This window comes from Chionomys nivalis, chromosome 11 (assembly GCF_950005125.1).
Source record: "Chionomys nivalis chromosome 11, mChiNiv1.1, whole genome shotgun sequence".
Taxonomy (NCBI): Eukaryota; Metazoa; Chordata; class Mammalia; order Rodentia; family Cricetidae; genus Chionomys; species Chionomys nivalis.
The window spans coordinates 38979753-38992808 of NC_080096.1; the positions used below are offsets into that span (position 1 = coordinate 38979753).

The 13056-nt window shown below is 40.6% G+C and overlaps 1 protein-coding gene, 1 long non-coding RNA gene and 1 pseudogene across 5 annotated transcripts in view; 1 reads left to right on the top strand and 2 right to left on the bottom strand.

Annotated features, from left to right (window-relative positions):
- The window catches only part of LOC130883849 (uncharacterized), a 31611-nt gene extending 29535 nt beyond the window's left edge, over positions 1-2076 (bottom strand). The window contains exons 1-2 of the long non-coding RNA XR_009057996.1: positions 2058-2076; positions 1687-1760 (exon numbers count right to left, since the gene is read on the bottom strand). This is a non-coding gene — a long non-coding RNA (uncharacterized LOC130883849). The remainder of the gene's footprint in view (positions 1-1686; positions 1761-2057) is intronic.
- Zfyve9 (zinc finger FYVE-type containing 9) overlaps positions 855-13056 on the top strand; it is a 136440-nt gene continuing 124238 nt past the window's right edge. For 3 of the 4 annotated variants that reach the window (XM_057784646.1, XM_057784645.1, XM_057784648.1), the window contains exon 1: positions 2229-2595. The gene's annotated coding sequence lies outside the window, so the exon portion shown is untranslated. Of the gene's footprint in view, positions 872-2228; positions 2596-13056 lie in introns of those variants that run through there. The other variant, XM_057784647.1, reaches the window with a different exon arrangement.
- Positions 2112-3167, bottom strand: LOC130884343 (spidroin-2-like; annotated as a pseudogene).

Here is a 13056-nt window from a genome sequence, read left to right on the forward strand (position 1 = left end):
AATGGTAGCAGACAACAGGATTTTTTTTTTTTTTTTTTTTTTTTTTTTTAGTTTGCTGATTGATTGATTGTGTGGGTGCATGCAGGCCTCCTGTGGTAGCCAGTTCTCTTCTTCTACCATATGGGTTCCAGAGATGGAGCTCAGATCACCAGCTTGGCCCTTTACCCACTGGGCCATCTGACCAGCATATGACAAAAAGATTTCAATCAAACTCCTATCAAGCAGCCTCCATCAGCAACAGAGTTTGAAAAGGAGGGAAGAAGGTGTGAGGCAAGAAGAAACTGGTCCTGGGAACAAATGAATCATCCTCACGTAGTAGCTCCACCCTAGATGTCATGATTATTCATAAACACATGCAGGCTTTTCTGCAGTGTTCGCGAGCTAGGCTTGGAAAGGGCCGTGCGAATGCCAGGTTGGCAAACTGATCTGAATTAAAGGGCCCAATTCCAGATAGCAAATTTTATCAATAGTAACTTACTCGAAGCATGTTTTCTTAATATTTCACAAAGGACTGTTATCAGATGGGAGACTGGAGGAATCACAGTCTACTCCCAGCGTTTCCTTTGGTTGGATATACTTCACAAGTAAAATGGTGGTACCAAGGCACTAGACTCATGGAGATGTGACGATGAATCAGTTTCCTCTGAGCCCGTTTCTGTCGTTACAAAAAGGGGATAGTGTTTTTTTTCTCTGTGGTGTGACTCAGAATGTGGCAAAGGAAGACTTGGGGCTGTGCAGGAGCAGCTTTCATTGATGAGAGGAGAACCGCTAGGTTATATTTCTGGGGCGGCTGCTCAGTTATTACTTGAACAGTTCCTGAAGTCCTCGTGTAATTTTCTCACGATCCATTACTATTACACTATAATCTAAGGTAAGGGAAGATTGTTTATAATATTTTCATGCAGAAAATGCAGTGATTCTATTTTGATACCTGCTATGCAGTAGAATGTCAAAGGAACCAGTGTATTAGGCTCTCTTCTTCAGTGGAGGATTATATAAATGCATTAGTGAGATTTAGGAACATTTCACTCAGACCAGGACACACATACACACACACATACACACACACACACACACACACACACACACACACACGGTAGGGGGAGTGAGGTGGGACAAACAAAAACAAATGGGTACAAATCAAGATGAAGAATGATGTTGTGTTAGGGCGTTCTGGAGTCAACACAAATTGGAGCCGTAGGCCAGTCCTTTCATCCCTAACCTTCACAATCAGCGAGGCGGGCAGGAGAAAACAGAGGTTCGAAATATTACGTAACTTGCCAGGGTCGTAAAACTATTCAGGATGTAACTGGAACCAATGGTATCAGGATCTGCCTGGCACCAAAGTCCTTGATCATTCTAGCACAGCACCCAGAAGAAACAAACAAGCAAACAAACAAAAACACTGTATTTGGGAATTTGGGGGACCAAAGGGATTTAGAATTTTTTCTCTTTTCCTATTTCTCTTCTGACACTCTTTTGTGTTTGGTTGTGACGTTAGCCCTAGAGGCTGGGCAAGATCAAACAGGAGGCATTTGTAAACAAAATTATTGCACAGCCCTCAATACACCCACAATTTCCCTCTTCCAGAGTCTGACCTAGGATTTGGTAAGGGCGGGTGGTGCGGAAGGCTGGAGAAGAGGTGGTGGCCGGGTTAGGTTAGTAAAGGGATGATTCTTTTCTTACCTTTAAGTTGTTTATCAGTTTCAGAACAACCCGCTGCTTATTCTCTTCTTTTGATCAGCGTTTTATTTTTTTCCCTATTTTGGGGGGAAGGTTAAGGGTTAAGGGGTCCTGTAGCAAATTTCTCTAATGAATCTGCACAGTAGCTCCAAAAAAGTTAAGGTTAAAGATTATCCCTTTATCTGTCTTGGGAAGGGATCGTGCATGTGCTTTGAAAAAGATAAAAAAGGAAGATTTGTTCTGGGTCACTCTCCTTTCATACCGACTCACGGAGGGGATTAGAAGGGACCCCCTGTTTCCATGAGAAATGAGCCGAGATTCCCTCACATTCCCGCTCGCGGGAGCGTGCTCGAGTGACAAGAGCATTCACGTACCTTCCGGAGGGAAGAAAGGTGCTGGGGTCTGACGGGGGTGGGGGTGGGGGGGAGCCGACGGCTTCCGGCTCCCGGGAAAGCCGCGTCAGGGGCGGGCCGCGCGGGCCGCGGGCGGCGCAGGGCGCACGGGGCCCCGCCACCCCTAGGCCGCGCTGCCTCCTCGCCTTCCCTGCCGCTCGTGCTCGGCGCGGCCGCCGCAGTCCCGGCGCCGTTGCGGGACGTGGGGTCCAGGGGGCGCTGTGGCCCAGTGGCGCGGGCGGCTGGAGCGGCCACCGCGGCGCCCGAGGCTTCGCCGAGCCCGTCCGCCTGCAGCGCCTCGGTGGTCCCGCCGTAGCCTGCGCCCCCAGACGCGCTCCACCGCGCTCCCCCGGACCCGCGTGGCTGAGGCGGTCCCGGAGCCGATGCGGCTGGAGGGACGCCGGGCCTCAGCCTCCGCCGCAGCGACCGCAGCCCCCTCAGGAGAGCGAGGTTTCGCGGCGGAGCCCTGCTGAGGAGGAGGCTTGCGGCGGAGGGACGACCCCCCGGCCATGGAGAGGCGGTGAGTGTGGCGCGCCGCGGTGCGGGGCTCGCCGGCTCGCTCCGCTCAGGGGCCCTGGCGCCAGCTATCGGGCCGGGCGGACGGAGCGTCCTGGCACTGCGGCCGCCGTGGGCACCCCGCGGCTCTGGGGCCTCGGCCCTTTTTCCGTGGGTCCCCCGGGAGGCTGGAGGTGCGCGGGGGGCGACTAGGCCCTGCGATGCCGAGAAGCCCTTGCCCGGGCCTGGGTTCCGGCGTGGCCAGGTACGTGAAGACCGGGCTGGCGGCCACACTGGTGCCCTTCGCGTTTGTCCCGGGCGGGGCCGAGCGTGCCTTCCTTCCCAGGGCCCTGCGTGCACATCCCGGGGGGAAGCAGAGGACGCTTGTTTGCAAACAGCCTTGCTTCCCTGCGCCCTGGACTGAGTCCTGCGGAGCCACCCCCTGGGTGGGAAGTGGGGAGTATTAAGGTGTAGAGAGTGCGGGTCGCCGAAGCCCCTGGTACTCCAGGACTAGCATTCACGCCTCTCCTGCTAGAGACACAGCCTTTTGCGTCTTATTTGAGGTGAAATTTCATCACCTGCCGCTGGCTCATCCATTCCGTCTTACGTTACATCTTGTCTCTGAGCGAGGTCTGCCTTGGAGAAAGCCCCATCCCATCTATGCCATGCTAAGTTTCCTAGCTGAGCTCCTACAGTTTAAAAAAAAAAAATCTTTTCTGAATACGTCTTTTCCACCTTCAAAGAGACAGGAAATGTTTTAATGCTTCAGTCCTTGTTACAAAAATGTTCCACCCAAATAAGGAACGGATGGCAAGAGAATTTCAAGTCGAGCTAATTATCCTAATAACAAGGACCTGACAGAAATGGGATAGAGGCTCAATTGTTAAAGGAAAATAATTTGTTTTGTTACGGTAATATTGTAAAAAAAAAATTGATACCACAAGTCAGTATTGGGTGCTTCTTGTTTATGATAAATGTGATTAGAGGTTATTCTTAATTTCCTATTATATAGGACTTATGTGTACATCTAGAACTTTGATTCATGAAAATATGTATATACAGTAAAAATTTTGCACACATGGAGAGGTACTGTATCGGCTTTCAGTACGTATTCAATAACCAGAGAGGAGAGAGAGATCACTGATAATGTCATAGTACATTTTGATGGTCATTCAACGTTTAAAGTGAGATTCTAGTGATGGTGACTTGTAAAATTATTATTTTTATCAGTAGTAGTAGTGTTAAATTAAAATGCTGACTGGTTCTAGTTACAGCCGAGCATTTGTTTAAAATTTATAAAATATGTTACTCCTTACCTGAGAGAAAGCCATCAGTTAGTGCGGGTAGTTACTTTCGAGACTCCTCCTGTCTTAACCTGCCTGTACAACACGGGAGCCTCCAGAGGTCTAAGGAGGTTCAGTGTGATGAAGAATTTTGAGGATCCAGCGTGTTAGGTGTTTTACCCTTGCTTTGGTCAGATCTTGTGTAAGCATTTGTAACCGGAAAAAGTTGCCTTGACTAGGTATTTTGGTGAATTTAGGTTTTAAAAGTCTAATCTGTCCAGAGCGTTGTCTCTAAAGACCAGTATTAGAATCAGTTGGGAGTGTGCTGATTAAAAATGTGGTTCCTGGTCCCCTACATCCCAACTGTGGTGACAACAGTAACCCAAAGACCATGATGTTCATCACCCGTCCTGATTCTTAGTGTTACTACATTTGAACATCACCAGTAAACGTTAAAAGAGACTGCTTGGGTGAACAAACACATCGGTTCTCTAGCAAAACTGTCTTAAGTGGCTTTTCCTAGCTACAGATAATGGTTTTATAATGCAGATAGAAAAACTGTGTTTTGAGGGACAGCTGTTTCAGTCGACGAGCATTGAGAGCCTGCTATGGTCTTGTTAAGGAAGGCTATCTGGGCATTCATCTTGGCAATTAATAAACTTTAATATTGTCTGTAAAATGTGGTTGGTATTATGCTTAATTTGGAAGGCTTTAGGAGACAGCCACCGAAGAAAGTATTGTAATGTATAAAATTTTTAACAGTTTTAACTATTAGTACAGGTTCTGTTTTAGTGTTCTGGGAAATACAAAAATGACCAAGGCTTCTGCTAGCAATTGGCTAATTGTGGAAGCAGGACAAGTTTAATGAACTGTTACAAGACTGGGTCAGAAAGGTGTTGTAATTGAGTATAATGAGCTAGATCTCTGCTAGGTTTCTGTGTCTCATCCAGTATCTGGCCCTTCCAGAGCATTGGTAAGGGTTGGGAGGTCACTCAGTGGAAGAGGACTTGCTTAGAATGTACGAGCCCCTCGGTTTAATTCTCAGAATTGAGGGAAAAAAATCACATGTAGTATTCCTTTCTTTTCCAATTCCTGATTCAGTGTTTTCTTTAAAGAAATAATGGCATATGTTGCCTGGAAAGTACTAGTTTTATATTAACTCCTTAGTGATGAGAGAACAAATGAATGGGTTGGGATGGTCCCATTTCCTCTGTTGCTAAGCTACCATTTTTATTCCATGCACAAAAGTTTGTTTGGCTGCTCTTATGTGCTGGCCACAGACTGGCTGGTTGCAAGGTACAATGTTTGATTAAAAGAATTTCCTAGATTTTAATTCAATGTTTTTGTTTCAAGGAGGTGGTACATACGTGTTTTATAGTTTTTAATTGCATTGCATGCTGTGGTGCAGAGATGGAGGCAGATATGAACAGGAATCCTTTCTGCATCTCTTAGAGCAATGCGACACTTATGTTCAGAGCTTCTTACAGTCTCTTGGAGTAATGGTACCCCTCCCAGGGAAGTAGACTGTTTCTATGAGATGAAGTGATCATAGACAGTGCAGAGACATGTTCATTTCTATTCTTCCTTTTGGGGAAAAATAAAAATAAAAACCAGATCTTGTATGGCTTAAAACTTGGTAGCTTGATTTATTTATTTGAAACTAGTTTTGCTTTGGAATTTTTTTTTTGAAAAATTAGATGGAAAAAATTTAATACTAACCAGTGCACACATTTTCCACTTCATCTTTCGATTAATAAACTAATATTCTGGATGCCTAAGATATACTTGTTTGTTGATTCACTTTAAGTTTTACATTACTCTGTGTATTTGGCCTGCAATGTGTTAATTACTATATAGAGTGTCTTTCCTTTTTCTTTTCTTTTTTTCTTCTTTTGGTGTTTTGAGACAGGGTTTCTTTGTATAGCCCTGGCATTTCTGGAGCTAACTCTGTAGACCAGGATGGCATCAAACTCGCAGATCCACCGGCCTCTGCTGGGATTAAAGGTGTGTGCCACCACTGGCTGGCTGTAGAGTGTCATTCTTAGTATGTAGTGATAACTGGAAAATACTTAGTTGCAGATACTGAGCAGAAATAGTTCATGTGCTTTGTTTAGTTTAAGAACTGAGGAATATTATTCAGAACATAGACTTTCCCTTATAATCTGTAGTGTTGAGAATCAGTTCTTATAATTTATCATGTGTAATATTTCAGTCTTGTAACCTATTACCACCTTGAACAATCTGTTTACATTTTTTAAATCTTAATTTATTTTTCTATAAAACAAAGCTAATATTACCCACTTTGTAGGATTATTACAAGGATTAAGTGATATAATATATAAATTAGAGATATAGTTCTGTTCCATGGAAAATAAGTATTACTCTAGAAATGGAAAATATATTTGAGTTTTGAAAAAGTTTAAAAGATCATTAATTATTTATATGGTTTTCAGCTAAGAAATAAAGCTAGCATGATCGATTGTAAAGCATTGCCAATTAAGGATGAGACAAGTTTGCAGAGTTAGTATTTTGATTATATAGCTAATAGAATGTCTATACTTTATTATAAATTTTATTTAATGAAATAATTTAAAAATGCTTTTTATTTATTTTTATTGAGCTCTACATTTTTCTCTGCTCCCCTCCCTGCCTTTCCCCTCCCCTTCAACCCTCCCCCAAGATCCCCATGCTCTCAATTTACTCAGGAGATCTTGTCTTTTTATACTTCCCATATAGATTAGATCTATGTAAGTCTCTCTTAGTGCCCGCATTGTTGTCTAAGTTCTCTGGGATTGTGATTTGTGGGCTAGTTTTTTTTCTTTATGTTTAAAAACCACTTATGAGTGAGTACATGTGATAATTGTCTTTCTGTGTCTGGGTTACCTCACTCAAAATGATGTTTTCTAGCTCCATCCATTTTCCTGCAAAATTCAAGATGTTGTTATTTTTTTCTGCTGTATAGTACTCCATTGTATAAATGTACCACATTTTCTTTATCCATTCTTCGATCAAGGGACATTTAGGTTGTTTCCTTCTGGCTATGACAAACAAAGCTCCTATGAACATAGTTGAACACATGCCCTTGTGGCATGATTGAGTATCCTTTGGATATATACCCAAAAGTGGTATTGCTGGGTCTTGAGGAAGGTTGTTTCCTAATTTTCTGAGGAAACGCCACACTAATATCCAAAGGGGTTTTACTAGCTTGCTTTCCCACCAGCAATGCAGACGTGTTCCTTTTACCCCACAACCTCTCCAGCATAAGTTGTCACCACTGTTTTTGATCTTGGCCATTCTTACAGGTGTAAGATGGAATCTCAGAGTTATTTTGATTTGCAGTTCTCTGATGACTAAGGATGTTGAACATTTCCTTAAGTGTCTTCAGCCAGAAAATGCTATTTATAAAACAGTTTCTATTTTATAAATTAGGTAGTACTTTAAATTTTTTTCTTTTGAAACAGGTGTGATTTAGTCCAGGCTAGCCTAGAACTTGCAACTGGAACAGGCAATGATTTTGAACTTCCAATCTTCTCATCTCTACTTCCCAAGTGTTTGGATTATATCCATGAACCACTATGCTTGGCTTAAGTTATTTTAAATAGTCCAATTTACAGAACTGAACTATTATAAAAATTTGGATAGTATGTGTATGTTTGTATTTATACTTTTTCAAAACTTTTGGGGAAATAAGATAAAGGTAAAATCTCTAAGGGTATTCATTAAAGTCAAGAAACAGTTTTTGGAGTTTCTGTTACACAAGGGGAAAGGAATTTCATGCCTTTGACAGGACTCTTGAAGCCATGAAGATTGCTTCCACAGCACTAGCTGTGGAGTCGTTAGAGGGAAGATGCATTTCAGACACATTTAGAATACTAGGGAAGGGTCTTTTTCACGGTCTGTGTCTTGAGATACAATTCACATACACATAGTTTAACCATCTAAAGCATAAAATTTGATGGCTTTATTTGTTTGTTTGTTTATTTATTTACAGAGTTGTGTAAATGTTACTACTCTCTTTTTAGAGCATTTTCATTGCTTCAAACTGGTAACCGTTAGTAATCACCCCAATATCTTCCTAATCTCCCAGACCTGGGCAAACACTAGTGGGTTTCTCTTCTAAAGAATTCCTGTCATTCTGATCACTTACTATAATAGAGTCATATAACGGGATTGGTTTATTTCTGTTAGTATAATCGCATTTTCAGGGCTCAATAATAATGAATCTGTAGCTTATTTCTTGCTATTACTCAATAATATTCTGCTGTATAGATATACCACATTTTATTAATTCATTCATCAGTTTGGGTGTGCTTTTATTTTTTTGGCTGTCATGAATAATGTTAGTCAAGTTTTATGCATATTGTTATGTACATGTATATTTTCATTGCCTTTGGGATATACATAGGAATAGAATTGCTGAGTCAGGTAGTAACTGTTTAACCTTTTGAGGAACAGCCTGGTTGACTAAGTGGCTGTAATATTTTATGTTCTCACTAGCAGGTACGTGAGGGTTCTCATTTTTTCACATCCTCACCAACTCTTGTTATCTGCCTTTTGATATGACTACCTGAGTAAGTAAGGTGGAGATTCATAACTTGTTTATAGTCATTAGGTAAATTGTTGAAGCTTTACTTGGTGACAAATTGCCAGGGTTTTTGATGATAAGAAATGTTTTTGGCTTAAGGATAAAACTATGTACTGCTAGTCAACTCATTAAGTGGAACTGGTTAGCCATGTTGGGGGTGGTGATGGGAATGAAATAGGGACACCAGATTTTTAAAAATTATTATTATTATCATTATTATTATTACTGTTATTTTGGCTCATGCTCACCTGGATCTCACTATGTAGCTCAGGCTTGCCTCAGATCTCAGGGATTCACTTGCTTCAGCCTCCAAAGTACTTGGATTATAGGCAAGCACTTCTTTAAAGAACATTTATTAACAAAAGGCAATTGTAAGCCCCAGGTTTTATTTTCCTTTAACTCTCCTAAACATTTCTAAAAATTTAGAGTTCAGCATTTCTTTTTTTGTTTTTGATATATTTATTTATTATATATACAGAGTTCTACCTGCATGTACACCTGCAGGCAAGAAGAGGAAATCAGATCTCATTAAAGATGGTTGTAAACCACCAGGTGGTTGCTGGGAATTGAACTCAGAACTTCTAGAAGAGCAGCCAGTACTCTTTAACTTCTGAGCTATCTCTCCAGCCTGTAAATTAGCGTCTTTAAGCACCAAAGTCTGACAGATTTTTTTTTTATTTATTTACTATGTATACAATATTCTGTCTACGTGTATTCCTGCAGGCCAGAAGAGGGCACCAGACCTTACTTATTACAGATGGTTGTGAGCCACCATGTGGTTGCTGGGAATTGAACTCAAGACCTTTGGAAGAGCAGGCAATGCTCTTAACCGCTGAGCCATCTCTCCAGCCCCTGACAAATTTTTAATGATCATCATTACCTATCTATGATGTATACTTTTAGATAAATATAGATTGATTGCTGGAGATGGTGGTGGACACCTGTAATCCTAGCATTTTAGAGAACGAGGCAGGAAAATTGTGACTTGAAGGCCAGTCTTGGATATGTAGTAAGACACTTTTTCAAACAAAACAGAGCAAAATCATTAGTCATTGTTCTTAGTCTTATGTTTAGAAAATTGCTCTATATTCTATCCTGTGTTCAAGGTATTGAAATTTTTCTGTGATATTTTGTGAGACATAGTTCACATTAACAGTGATGATCTGGCTAATATTTTAAAGTGTTGTTTTGTTGTTGTTGTTTTCAAGCAAGTTAGGAAATACTGCAGGTGACCATTGTTTTAGTGCAGAGGACAAGTCTGGAATCTTCATTGTGCATTAGACGTACTATTTTCCATTTTAAGATTTCTTTTAGAGAGTTTACTAATTATCCCGATGCAGGATAATCGTGTATTTGACGACATCCCTGTCTTCATCTTGAGACCCTATTTCAAGACGATCTGGGCTGGAGGGCAGCTCAGCAGTGCAGCACTTTCCTGATCCTTTAATCTGAGCTGCATGAAAGACTAGTACTGCTCTTTAGCTGCTTGGAATGCCACGGTTTCCTTATGAAGTTATAAAAAGCAGCAGTTCTAGAGCCTTTTTGGTGGGACTCATGAAAAGCCTTAAAAAAAAAAAGTTTGTTGTGGGGGGCAGAGTTTCACACTGTAGGGCAGTATGGCCTTGAATTCCTGGTCCTCCTTCAGCCTCCAGAGTGCTAGGATTACAGGTGTGAGCCAACATGCCAGGCATAGACCTGTTGGGTTTTTTTTTGTTTTGTTTTGTTTTTTGTTTTTATTTTTTCTTAATGTGTAATATGTTCTGGTTCTTATCTAACGTCTCATAGTTAAAGTGGTATTTTCTCTGCCAGAATTTGTTTTATTAAAATAGGGAATAAAATTGTGTGATTTTATTACTTTTATTATATCATTTTATTTTTATTATATATTTTGTTATAGCATTTTTTTATTATTCATAGCATCACATTCTGTGCTGGAATTTATAAAACCTTAACAGTTTCTTTTTTACATTCATTTATTTGTGTGCAAGTACATGTTGGTGAATGTGTACCATGTGGCATGTTTGAAGGTCAGAGGACAACTTTGTGTGTGTGTGTGTGGTATACCTTGTATGTATTTTGGAAATTTCAGATCTCATGTACTGTGTTTTGAATAGATAGATACCTTACTTGTCGTTGTTAGGAAAGTATAATAACTGATTTAGGCCTCAGTTCTCTGTTCTAAAAATCAGTTTTAGACTCAATAGAAAGGCCTTTTTCCACATGTAATACTATTTGGTATTTCAAAAAGTGAACTGAATGAAAAGCTAGATGGCATTAGATGACTTAACTCAAGGCTGTGGAGAGGAACTGGAACAGGTAAAGAATTGGGAGTGATAGGCAGCTGAGAAATATGCAAAAACCAAACAGAGCAATTGTATTTTGTATTGTATTTTAGTTTTACAAGTTTTTCTTGTAATTGAAAGACAGTGTGTTTTTGAGTAAAAACCTTGAAACTGAACATTCATTTCTGCCTTTGCTTATGACAGTGTGCATATGTTTAAGACAAATGTGTCTAGAGTTGTGTTGTATGAAAATAGGTCATTCAGTAGCATGCTTGAAATAACCTGTTTCACATTGCTTATCATGTGAGAATTTAGTAATTGAAATGTGTCCCTATTGTTACAGATCTGCGAAGTTTGTTTATAAAGGAAAGGAGGGCATTTACTACATTCTAAAAGGATGGAATACATTTTTATAACAAGATTTATAAAGCCTTCCCACTCTTAAGGCATTAGACTAATATTGATAGAAATAGACAGGTGATGTTTGGCTAACCATTTCCTTGTTAGCTTATTTTAGGGGCCTTGGTTAATTGAATATTGACTTTGAAAAAAATTATCCCAGGCCAGGATTGCTCAGGTGTATTCCCTGGGAACAAGGAAATGTTCTCTAATCACATAAGTTTGGGTTTTGAGCATGCTGTATTGATTACATTGGTATTTCAAACACTGAGGAGTGGAAATGAACTAACTGAAATTTCTTCAGCTACATATTACCAAGCTTGTTTGGCTGTGGAACCAGCCAGGCTGTTCTTCAAAAGGTTAAACAGAGTTACTAATTGACCCAGCAATTCTATTCCTATGTATGTATCCCAAAGGAAATGAAAGCATAAGTGCACATAACAATCTGTACACAAACATTCCAAACATCATTTATAATGGCCCCAAATTGAGAGGTGTTAATATACCTTTCACTGATCTAGGTCAGCTTTGATCTGTATTTATAATGCCTCATTCATGAATATTTAAACTCTCAGTTGATAAGTTCTCATTACTTCCGTAAGGAACCCATTTTGTTGTTTACTGCTCATTGTTAGAATGTTTTCTTTTATATTTTGCAGAACATCTGCTTTTCTCTAGTGTGCATCCTTTTGCTTTTTGAAACTATGCAGAACAAACTATTATTTTTTTAACCTCCAGCGATGTCAAAATAATATCTTGTCTCCTAGAGTAATAATTTAAAACACAAACTCTGGAATCAGACCCAGTTCTATTAGTTTTATGGTATGTTATTGGGCAAGTTAAGAAGTTTTCTGTGCCAGTGCTTTCCTACCTATAAAATAGGAGGAGCAGTAATACTTCAGAGAGTTGTGAGATGATCACCCTATGCAATAGATGTCTTCCTTAAAAAGCAGGCACTGAAATGAATTTAGTGGCATAAAAAAGAAATTAGGGAGAGGAGGTTAGAGAGGGATGTGAAAGGAAAGGGAAGGACCTGCCTGCTATGCAGATCTGAAAACTCTAGCCAACCTGATAGAGAACTCTAGAGCACAAATTGCTGGCTGGAGTACTACACCGGGCAGAAGTGGACAGACTCTATTACCCCTATCCTGTGTAGGCATTGTTGAGGAGTTGCCCTTGACAAGTATGGCCTCAGTTAGGAAGTTGAGGTTCAAACATATTGGAGTTAGAGGCTGTTAGCTACTATCCTCCTTGCCCCTGAGTGGCAGTTCTCTCTTTGAAAGAAGATCTGAGTGAATACCACTGTCTGCCTCTTGTGCTAAACTGATTCGTGTATTTACACACTTTCCAAGAGCAGCAATCCTAGGATCCATGGACTGTCTTCCTAGTGGGAAAGGTAGAAGGAAGTTGTTGAGGTAGGTTTCAGCCCCCCTGCTGTAACTGATCTCAGGCTACAATAGTTTTCCTTGTCTGCCTCCTCTGCTATTCAGTCTAAATAAAGTCCTTGCTCTCAGCTGTCATTTCTCCTAATCTTGACTGCTTATTAGTATTATGGCCCACATTTTCCTATCTGAGAGTCATACCTTGTCAGGCAGGAGTTACTGTATTTGTGAATTCATAGTTAGGGCAGAAGAATATAAGTTATCACCCTACTGAATGTCTAAGTTCCATGACTGCCTCTCCTTGTTTCTGTTATGTAACTGTAGCTATGCTTGCTCCTCTTCTGCCTCCTGGATATAGGGAATCCCAGCTGTAAGTTGTAGTCATTGCAGTCTTCCATGTATCTCTTAGCTTTCTATTGCTGTGACTAAACACTGAGCAAAACTATTGGGTAGGAAGGGGGTTATTTGGCCTTCTATGAACTACTTATAGTTCATCATTGAGAGCAGATAAGGCAGGAACTGAAACAGGGACCATGGAGGAATAGTGCTTACTAG